Source organism: Lipotes vexillifer, unplaced genomic scaffold, assembly GCF_000442215.2.
Source record: "Lipotes vexillifer unplaced genomic scaffold, Lipotes_vexillifer_v1.1 scaffold443, whole genome shotgun sequence".
NCBI lineage: Eukaryota > Metazoa > Chordata > Mammalia > Artiodactyla > Lipotidae > Lipotes > Lipotes vexillifer.
Genome location: NW_006779163.1, coordinates 3,317,324 through 3,328,799, shown reverse-complemented (window position 1 = coordinate 3,328,799; position 11,476 = coordinate 3,317,324).

The window sequence follows — 11,476 nt, the reverse complement described above, 5'->3', positions numbered from 1 at the left end:
ATGCCGCAACATTGCCAAATATTCTGCGGGGGCAAAATGACTCAGGTGGGCAACCACTGGTCTACTGAACATGATTTTCACTTGTCATTTCGCTCTTTTAGCTCCTGGGTGCCATGAAAAACCACAACAGCTTCAAATCGCCAAAAGAAACCAACGTGGATGAGGTGTTGGCTGCGTCTTAGGACTCCTGTGATGGACTTGAGTGAAACCTGGCTTTCCCCGAAGCGATCTATCAAGAAATCCCTGAAGAGGGAATTCCCTGGTGGTCCAGTGGTCAGGACTCCACGCTTTCACTGCCGAGGGTGCAGGTTCGATCCCTGGTTGAGAAACTAAGGTCCCGCAAGTTGCACAGTGCAGCCCAAAAAAAAAAAAAAAGAAAAGAAAGAAAAAGAAATCCCTGAAGAAGATTCCTAAGCAGTTCAAATACAGAAATTGGCTTTGTCTGGCCAGAACCAAAACATCTGGTTGAACATTAATTTATCCAATTTTTAGTATGCTAGCAATTCCCAATGATTGAATGAACTTTTTCATCTTTCACTCTTTTGCGGGCTTATACCCAGCCCAATCCCTGGGGAAGCCTTCGTGTCAAGAGGACGCAGTTGAAGTGAGGCACAATTAGGAAGAACTAGGCTGTTTAACATCTAAATTGAGTAGCTTTGCAGGTCATAAAACCCCACGAACTTCCCTATAAACTTGTTTCTAACAGGGATGTCTAAGGCCAAGTTCTTTTTTTCAGGGTCACCTTTAAAATTTGATATCCCATTACAATGCCATTGCTCCTGGAAGGAGGGTCACATCTTGACCACATGAATGAACTGATCCCTAGAAAGGAAAGTGGGAAGACTAAGGTAGTCCAGTGGAATATAAGAAGGGGGCATCCCTCCTAATAAGGGCAAGGAAAACATTGGCCTCCTTCCACACTTGGCCAAGAGCAGCCCTGCTTCTGTTGAGTCTGTTTCCTGGGCTGCTCCATTCAATTCTCCACACTCTCATTCATTCATCTATTTCATAAAAGTTGGCCAAGGACTACAGTGAGCTATGACCTTCACTAGTGACTGGAGATCCAAGAATGAATAAATCATGAGGAAGCAGAGCATCATGATGAAGAACACAGGTCCCCAATTCAGATATATCTGTGTTCCAATCCTGTCTCCGCCACTTACGAATTTGTGCAAGTCACTCACCCTTCCTGAGCCTCAATTTACTCTTCTGTAAAAGCACTGTAAAAGTTAAATGAGAAAAGGATACAAGGTACTTAACACAGACTTTGGTACATAGTCAGTAACCTATAAATGTTAGAGATGATGATGGCAGTAATAATCATATTTCTTAATGCTCTTTTCACTCTTCTCAGGAAGCTCAAAATCAAGTATGTGTCAGGGTGAGGGGATCAAGGAAAGTAGACAGTTAATGCATCCAGGGGTGCTGGGTGCCAGGAGAGAAATCTCATGGAGTACAGTGAAGGCACACAAAAGAGAACGGTTAACCACACGACAAGGGAAAGGAAAAAGGAAACAGTCCTAGAGAAGGCAACCTGTGAGATGGACCAAAGTTACCATATAATCACTCCTCTCCTCAGGAATGATGCCCCTTGACCAAGGTCTCAAAGTAATTCTCCCTGAGGACGCAGAAGAATGGCCAGTGGAAGAAACTCCAACACACCTGCACAGGCTCTTCTCTAAGAGTAAGGGGGATGAAGTTGCACATCTGCTGTGTCTAAGGAAACAAGTCAATGCCAAGATGGAGATGGTCAAGAAAAGGCGTGGCAAGACATGGAGGCAACCTATGTGTCCATCAACAGGTGAATGGGTAAAGAAGATGTGGCACATATATGCGGTGGAATATTACACAGCCATAAAAGAGAATGAAATAATGCCATTACAGAAACATGGATGGACTTAGATGGCATTATGCTAAGTGAAATAAATCAGGGAAAGAAAAATACGACATGATATAACTTATATGTGGACTCTAAAGAATACAACAAACTAGTGAATATAACAAAAAAGAAGCAGACTCACAGATACAGAGAGCAAACTAGTGGTTACCACTGGAGAGAGGGAAGCGGGGAGGGGCAACATAGGGGTGGTGAATTAGGAGATACAAACTATTAGGTGTAAAATAAGCTACAAGCTTATATTGTACAACACAGGGAATAGGGCCAGTATTTTATAATAACTCTAAGTGGGGCATAACCTTTAAAAATTGTGAACCACTACATTGTATACCTGAAACTTATATAATATTGTACAGCAGCTATACTTCAATTTTTTAAAAGATTTCTTTAAAAGAAAGAAAAGGCATTGGAACAGAAGAGCTCAGTCCTACCTGAAGCCAAAAGGCACAACTGCTACCCTACAATTTTTGTTTCCACTCCCCATCTGATTTCAGGTGGCCACATTTATAAATGCTCACAACCCAACAGTAAGAAGACAAGAAGCTATTCTGTTTCCAACAACTAGTGGGTTGCATTTACACAGCTTTGAGTCTTTCAGGTGGCCCAAGGTTCCAGAAAGGAGTCAGTCTACAAGGGAATGACGAGGGTTTTGTAGAGGAATCCTACGTAGTTGGTGCTTAAAGGATTCCTTTGTCTCCACAAATTAGAATAATGCAAAGCTGCCATAACCATTCCTTCTTGTGATTTAGATGTATATTTCATTCTCAAGGTGGGGAATTTACAAATATAGACTTTTATTTAGGGACTGAAACTCAGGGCACCACATCTACTCAAGAACAGGGTGAGAAAATGGCACCCAAGTCATCATTAAAGTTTTCAGAACAAAAGGAAAGTTCAACAGGGAGATTGCTCAGCTATCTCTAGAGTATGAATGTTGCCTTGGGAAGAACTATTTCGTTCTTTTTTTAAAAAAATGCATCTGCTTTGAAGACTTTCCTGTTTTGAAATCCTATCAGTTCTAAAAATCAAGATACTTCCTTCAGCTTATTTATGTACGAAGTTTCCTTATTGATATCTCTCACAAGGTCATTGAGTCCTGGGGTAAGAAGTTACTCACAAGTGGCCTGTTTTGGCATACGCTTTGCTATTTGCCTTTTTATTTCAAGTCCTTGAAAATGAACTTTAACGCCTCTTTCTGATTGCTAGGGTACACAATCGAGTTGTCAATAGAAATATAAAAGACTGCTTATATTTTTGAAGATCCTTATTCTTTCTTGTGTAATTATCAGTCATGATTTGAGATTAAGTAAAATTAAGGTTTTTTTCTTTTGCAGTGTTCTTTTTCCCCTGTGCATCCCACTTAAATGAGCACACTCTATTCTCAATACATCATAAACTTGCACGAAGAGATTGCTTAACAGAGACGTTTAAGAACTTGTCCTCATTTCAAAGGGGGACACGTAACATTCAAGATTCATACACATTGAGCTTCCTGCCTCTTTGGTAAGGAGAAAGAAAATGCATTGTGAAATGAGTTTTTTTAAAAAAGCAATTAATTCTTCAACTGTTTTTTTTTTTTTTTTCTTTAGCCTTAACTTGCCTGGTTATTTATGAGCCAGGCACTATCGTAAATGAGTTGTAAAATCTGGTGACATGTGGGGCGCCAAGGCGTAAGTGTAAATGAAATATGCTCTTGTCCCCCGGGGGTGGAGGAACCAACCTCTCATTCCTTGAAGGAATAAGCCCCCCTTGATGCGCACCTGTGATCACCAGGCTCTTAAACCTTTTTTGTTGATACAATCTTCCATTCAACTAATACTTAATGATGTCCTTTTATGTGCTAGGTACCAAGGATACAGTGGAGAGCAAAACCAATCATGGTCCCTGCCCTCATGGAACTTACAGTAGGGGAAGAAAATTACAAGTTAAAGAGAAACACGAGTAAGTCTGACATAGAAAGTACAGTCTGCTGGGTGGTCCTGAGAGGGCTTCCCGGAGTGATGAGCTGGGCCACAGACCAGGCGTGGCTGTCCAGGACAGGCAGACTAACCCAATCTGCTAGCCAACTGACTAATAGTACTACAAGCGCCTTCACCTCCAGAATCATGGGGGAAAGTACTGAATCACATATCCTCAGTGAAGTCCATCCTAAAAACTAGTGCTCTCTAACTAAATAAAAAGTCCTTTACTTATTTTTTTCTGTAAAGAAAACAGAGGCTCCACCTACTGTTCATTCTCCAGCTTTTCCCCTGTCTTCTGAATCATTATTTATTTGTTTCACTTTGCACACAACAACTTATAACCACAGTAGAATGTTATTCTCCAATGAGATCGGGAGACGAACCACTGATTGCTTAAAAGTCTCAGCCAGTTAAAAAAGTATGCCATTAAACAATGCATATGTTAAATATATACAATGTACATGTGCATGCCGGTTAACTGATGTCAGTAACGGGGAGAAAAGGACTCTTCTGTGAGCGGGGACACCTGCTTGCAGTGCTGTCCAGTGGAACTCTCTGTGATGCTGGAAATGTTCTGTACCTGTCCAAATGCAGTCATCACCAGCCACATGTGGCTGAAGGCACAACACCTGTGTGTGGTATTGGCCAGCACAGGATATGACTCCTCTGTTATCTTTCCTGCATAAACCACACCCATATGCCTCCTCTCTGGTTTTCAGTCTCGGTTTCTTTAAAATGGAGTGAGAATTTAAAGACAATTGTGACACACTCTGAGAGCAGAATCCTTTTAGATTTTAATATTTTTTCCTAAATTTTTTACAGGTCTTTAGCTCACACCTAATCTGATAGTCATTTTCTGGAGCAGATTGCACCTTTCAGGTCTTTTGAAGTATTCCACACCTGTCTGCCCTTCTCACTCCTTCCTGGTTCCTCTCTTGAGATGGTCAGCGTCTCACATGGACAGACTGGAGGTGGGAGGGAATGGGTTCCAATAGGCAGAGAGTCTATAGAGTTTCCCCCCTCTGAGCTGGGCAAAACCCGTGCGGCCAGCATCACAGAACCTTGAGGCAGAGATTGTAAGTGACAGATCCCAGGAAGAGTGGAACGTTACCCTTGGGCTTGGGACGCACAGGGAGCAGAACACCATGGTGGAGGGACAGTATGCCTTTCTTGAGTAAAGAGTCGGAATCTTATTTGCAAATCATAATATACAGATGACTTATGAACACAGCAAAAGGGAACAGAATGAAACAGAAACGTTTGATCAAATACCCAAATTAACAAGGGGAAAAACAGGATGAAAAATGGAATGAATAGCAATCTGATGAAGTCAGCAAAAAATAAAGTTAAAAAAATAATAATTAAAATAAGTGATTATGAAGTAATTTCCATTCCTAGAACATGCCATGAACCTTACTCCTCCACCTCTAGGTTTACCCTCCCTGCATTTCTCTGCCTTACAAGGCTCAATGGCTTTTAGTATATTGAGGGTTGTGTGTCCATCACCACAACCAATAATAGAGCATTTTCACTGCTCCAAAATGGAACCCTCTCCGCTTAGCCATCACCCCTTCTGTGAGCCAGGGCCTCAGTTATCTCACAATCAGTTTGGAAAAACTGATTGGTCTCACAGTTCTTCATTTACTGAAGTGCAACTCTACTTACAAAAGCCTTTAGTCTTGCCTAGATTGTTTGGATGTTTGGGAAATTTCATTAAACATTTGCTATGCACCAGTAACAGCTAGACACATGATACAAAGCCACCGCCAACCTCAGGTATGGGAAAGGTTATCAACAAGCACCCTGAGGATTAGAAACAATACTAATTGCTGCCCGACACTGGATATTCATATGCTACTGTATGTTCAAGAAGGAGTAGATGGGAAATAAAAACCCATGTAGAGTCTGATGGGTCATAAGGATCAAAACTGAAAAATAGTACCTTAAATAGGAAGACATTTGGGTCTGGTTAAATATCACACCTGGAAACCTTGTATGAGGTTCCATATATGGTGATGAAAGTATGGGATGATTTAGACTGTACTGTTGTGATGACTGAAAGAGAATACTGAATCAGAATTAGACAGACATCTCAGTTTTATTAAAAAATCACATCTCCATTAGAAAAACACTTGAGACTGTGGACCAGATAAAAAATGGAAATGCAAATAAAAGGGAGAGGTAGGGGAGACAGTGTGGTGCAGGCCGACAGGAGTTTCTGTAGCTGACATAATAAACTCCTTTAGGGATAGGTACCAGGGATATATGGAGCCTATGTGCTTGAGAGCACCTTCATGTGGTTTCATCCTGCCGTCCCTTTCCATCTTTATGCTTCCAGCTCTGCAAGCATGAAACCATCTGTGTTGACTCTCCTCTCTTGCTTAAAAGCTGTGCTGTGGGAAGAAAATATTGGACACCAAGATGATGAAATTACTTGTCTGACAGTTTCTGAATGCTGACCAGTGGCGCCAGCTGCAAGCGGCAGCCGGCAAGCCCTCTTCCTTTTCCTTACACGCCAGAAAGGGCGAGTCCACCTGGGGGTGCTATGATGAGAAATCAAGAGAGATCATAAAATGTTCTGAAGTTCAAGAGAAAGGTGTAAAGTTCTAAGTAAGGGTCAAAGAAGAGTTTCCTGTAAAACAGTTTTCCAATGGAAGATCATTTCACCAGAATTTGCATGATTTGACCTCTTACAGAACAATGTAGTATTTCCAGAGTTAGATATCTTAGCTTCAAACAAGCTAAGATATCTAAATATTACGTGGTACCTATGGCAGAGTAAAAAATAAATTAAAGTTTTATATATCCTAGTAGAGTTTTATCTAATATAAATGTATCATGCAACCTAACTGAAGAATGCTAAATATTAAGCCATCATTTTGCACCAATGAAAAACATCTGGATTAACTTGAAAATGAAAAAATAACATATAACTAATATTTAATAATGGGAATACAGCAACTATATTTTACTTATCACTTCAAACACATAGAATTTGCTTTACCCTCATTTCCTTTAAAAATGACACATTTATAAAAATGATGAATTACTTTTTGAAATGAAGTTTTTATTTCCCAGGAAATCCTTCTTGATCTGAAGAGAGGGATGTGACTAGGGTCCCTTATCAACAGGCTTTGATGTAACAGCAGCACAGAAACCGAGAATGGAACGGTGCCACAGCACTGATGAAAAGATCCATCATGTGCTTTTCCTTCCTCTGCTGTTCTCGTTCAGGTTTCTGTTTCAGCCTCTACATCTGAGCCATCTTCTCCTCAGTAATAAATGATATTTGTCCCATGAAATTTATGAGCTTTTCACAGTATAAAATAGCATCAGATAAAGGCATTCTTCACCCATCCATTTCAACTCTCACCATCACAGATCCAGCTTAGTGAAATTCAGCATCACCATGGATCATTCACTTCAGGAAATCATTCTTCAATTTCTATAATAAATGATTTTTAAACGTGGGCAATGTTTTTTCTTTTCAAAAATAAGGATATAACAAGTATGTAATAATTCCATCATATACTTATGTTTAGACTCCTGGATAAATGATATTCTACTAAACTTCACGAAATAAAAGAATGATTCATAAAAGATCCACTGCTTATGCTCAGTAGGATACAAGGGAAATATTTTTATTAAATAAAAACAAACTGATATAAAACACCAACTGATATAAACATTTTTAATTAAAAAAACATTTGTATGGGACATGGTAAAAACAATGCTGCCCAAACTTGATTAAATGCTGCATAGAACAAATTTGAGAAACACTAACAGAATTTTTTTTAAATCAACTATTAAAGCAATATTGAATGAAAATGAACATATTAGAGGAGGTGGCAGATAAATTGGACACATTACAAAAATTTCACTAATGAGTGGATCTTTCTGCAGAAAAAGAGCAAATACAGCAAAGCAATACTCAAAAGTATAATAAAAGAAAATCTATACAAACTAAGCGTTTTTAAACTTTTGAGAATGAGATATTTCAGGCAAAACTGACAAATGAACATCCCCACAAAAACACATAATGGTCACATGTTCAAAAACAAAAAAAAAGACTGGAAAGTGGCCTTTGGATTAGGCAACCCAGAAGTCAGCGTAAGAGCCAAACTTCTTTTTTTTTTTTTTTTTTTCCTTTCTAGCATGCTGATATCTGAAATGGTATGAATGGGAGAGCTGTCATTTTGTCTTAAGGGCTGCAGTTCTTTCATGGCTTTTTTCTTTCTTTTTTATTTATTTATTTTTTTGCGGTACGCAGGCCTCTCACTGCTGTGACCTCTCCCGCCGCGGAGCACAGGCTCTGGACGCGCAGGCTCAGCGGCCATGGCTCACGGGCCCAGCCGCACCGCGGCATGTGGGATCCTCCCAGGCCGGGGCACGAACCCGTGTCCCCGGCATCGGCAGGCGGACTCCCAACTACTGCGCCACCAGGGAAGCCCCCAAACTTCTTGACTCAAAGCTCATGACCTTAATTTCTTTAACCACTAGCTTAGTCCTCAACCAGTTCATTATTCCACCTATTCCACTGAAACTCCTCTTACCAAGAAAAATTGATTCCTTCTTGTGACTAATCCAAAGAACAATTTTCAGTCCTCATCTTCCTTGATCTGCCAGCAACACCTGATACCACTGACTGCTCTTTTTGAGAAATATCCTTTTCCTTGGTTTCCAGGGTGCCAAACTGCCCTGGTTTCCCTCCCATCTTTCCTAAGCATTTTTATTCATTCTCCTTTCCTGGAATCATCCTAATGTCAGGCAATCTTACAGGCTCTGTCTTTCTTCTTGACTCCATCTACACAGCTTATGTGTGAACTCCATCTTCTCCCCAAGCTTCCATTACCAGGGATATGCCAACAACTCCCAAATCCATATCTCTAACTCAGTCCTTTCCCACAAGCTCCAAATCCATATATCATATTTCCTGGATATGGCTAGACTTGACCACATAACTTTTCTCTCTTCCTCTCCCAAACTTGTCCCTGTGCCATTGTTCCCCATCTCAATAAATGGCACCATTATCTATTCTGATGCTTAAGCCAGAAATCTAAAGGTTATTTCTGACTACTTTCTCTCCCTCTCTTGCATACCTCAAAAACATAGTCCTCTTGATTCAACATGTTAAGCACATCTCCTATCTGTATATATCTCTCCATCCACACTATGGTCACTATCGTCCAAGCCACAGTTATCTTTTTTTTTTATTTTTTATTTTATTTTTTTTTGCGATACGTGGGCCTCTCACTGCTGTGGCCTCTCCCGTTGCGGAGCACAGGCTCCGGACGCGCAGGCTCAGCGGCCATGGCTCACGGGCCCAGCCGCTCCGCGGCAGGTGGGATCTTCCAAGACCGGGGCACGAACCCGTGTCCCCTGCATCGGCGGGCGGACTCTCAACAACTGCGCCATCAGGGAAGCCGCACAATTATCTTTCAACCAGGCTCCTATAGTAGCCTCCAACCTGGCTTCCTAGCAACCCATCTTGTGTCCCAATTAAATCCAGTCACCATTTTGCAACCAGAGAGAGCTTTGTAAAATAGAAAGATGATCACGCTGCTTACCCAAACCCACCACCTACAACTCTTTAAAACTTTTCATTTTGGCTCTTCTTTTAGGAAAATGTCTCAAATCTCAAGTAACCTTATAGAACCCATGATCCTGCATACTTTAGGCAGCATCCTCCCCTTTGCTTGAGTCTCCTCCAGGCTTCCTCAAATGTGACACCTATTTCTTAAATCCTTGGGCTGGCATATAATTTTCCCCTTTGTCTATAGATTTTTTTCCTCCCACTTCCTGTCTCTTAACCTATCCAACTCTGACTCATCATTCAAGTTTCTTCTTTCAAGTTATTACTTGCTTAGGGAAGATTCTCTTTCCTCCTTATTTGGGTTAAATTCTTTTAGCCAGAAAACAAATAATCCAATTTAAAAATGGGCCCAAGACCTCAACAGATACCCCACCAAAGAAGATATACAGATGGCAAATAAGCACATGAAAAGATGCTCCACATCTTAAGTTATTAGGAAAATGAAAATGAAAACAATGACACACCTATTAGAATGGCCAAAATCTGGAACACTGACAACACCAAATGCCGGTGAAGATGTGAAGCAAGAGGAACTCTCATTCATTGCTGGTAAGAATGCAAAATGGTACAGCCACATGGGAAGACAGTTTGGCAGCTTCTCACAAAACTAAACGTACTCTTACCACAGGGTCCAGCAATTGCACTCCTTGATATTTACACAAAGGAGTTGAGAACATGTCCACAAAAAAAACCCCACACATGGATGTTTATAGCAGCTTTATTCATAATTGTCAAAACTTGGAATCAACTGAGAAATCCTTCCATATGTAAATGGATAAATAAGCTGTGATGCATTCAGACAATGGAATATTATTCAGCACTGAAAACAAATGAACTATTAAGCCATGAAAAGAAAAGGAGGAAACTTAAATGTTATAACTAAGTGAAAAAAGTCAAATTGAAAAGACTACATGCTGTATGATTCCAACGATATGAGTTTCTGGAAAAGGCAAGACTACTGAGAAAATAAAAACATCAGTGGTGGCGAGGGACTAGGGGAGGGGGGAGAAATGAATAGGTGGAGCACAGAGGTTATTTAGGACAGAGAAAATACTTTGTATGATACTGTAATGATGGAAACATGTCATTATATAGTTGTCCAAACCCATAGAATGTAGAAGAAAGAATCTGTGAACTTGAAGATAGAGCAATAGAAATTATCCAGCCTGAAATACTAAGGAAAAAGATTTTTAAAAAATAAATAGAGACTCAGATATCTATGGGGAAACATTAAGCACACCAGCATACATATAACAAGAGAGAGAAGGAGACATAAGATTTTTTGAAGAAATAATGCTTGAACACTTCTCAAAATTTATAAAATCACTAATATATACATCCAAGAAGCCTGAACAAACTCTAAGTATGTTGAAAATAAATAGATCCACACCCAGAAACATCATAGTCAAATTGTAGAAAACAAAAGACAAAGAGAAAATCTTGAAAGTAGCAAGAGAAAAATGACATGAAGTCCAAGGGAGATCAGGACAAGGCCAGGTGTCTAGTCAGCCAAAGATGTACTGTCCCTGGCCTGGAGACACAGATCCATCCCAGTCCTGGACCCAGTTATGCAAGCACTATTTGGTCACTTGTATATCATTTTCTCCAAGCTCCAGCCACCACCAGCCTGAGATCATATTCGGAGGCAGTGCTTGAGGCAAAGATCTAGGAGGCTGGCAGTGATGGCAGAATCATCCTTGCCACAGCCCTGTGCTACTTGAAAAGCAGTTGCCCTCATGACAACCACAATAAGATTAACAACAGACTTCTCATCAAAAACAATAGAAGCCAGAAGGCAGTGGGATGACACTTAAAGTACTGAAAGAAAAGACTCTCAGCCAATAACTTTATAACCAGCAAAACTATCCTTCAAAAATGATTATGAAACGATGACTTTCCCAGATAAGCAAAGATTGAGAGAATTTGTTGCTAGCAGACCTATATTACAAGTAATAATAAAAGACATCTTTTAGGCTAAAAGGAAATGACAACAGACAGTTATTTGAATACACAGAAGAAATGAAA